Below are 328 nucleotides of genomic sequence, written 5' to 3'. Positions count from 1 at the left end.
TTATTACGAAGCTGTGTGCTTTCCTCTGCTTTCCTCTGTTTTATATTCCTTATGGGTGTTGTATTTATGTTATGTAATCTGCTTCTGTGCTTTACTATGTGTTTGTGTGGTATCTCGTGCCTTGAGCCGGGGGTCTTTCGGAAACAACCTTTCTACTTCATCAGAGGTAGAGGTATGGACTGCATACATCTTACCCCCCCAGACCCCACTAGGTGGGAATACACTGGGTTTGTTGTTGTTGTTGTTGTACTCTTTCAGAATAGATGGCAGTCGTACTCGCTAAGGCTAGGGAGAGGAAGGGTCGTGACCTCGATCAGGTGAGGTGCAT

General features: G+C 45.7%; 1 protein-coding gene across 2 annotated transcripts in view; it reads right to left on the bottom strand.

The window, feature by feature from the left end:
* The window catches only part of LOC107845960 (macrophage migration inhibitory factor homolog), an 8,458-nt gene that overhangs the window by 1,594 nt on the left and 6,536 nt on the right, over nt 1–328 (bottom strand). The window lies entirely within an intron of this gene.

The sequence above is a fragment of the Capsicum annuum genome, chromosome 10 (genome assembly GCF_002878395.1).
Source record: "Capsicum annuum cultivar UCD-10X-F1 chromosome 10, UCD10Xv1.1, whole genome shotgun sequence".
Classification (NCBI taxonomy): Eukaryota; Viridiplantae; Streptophyta; class Magnoliopsida; order Solanales; family Solanaceae; genus Capsicum; species Capsicum annuum.
Note: the sequence above shows the minus strand (reverse complement) of the source record. Positions and strands in the feature narration are given on the sequence as shown.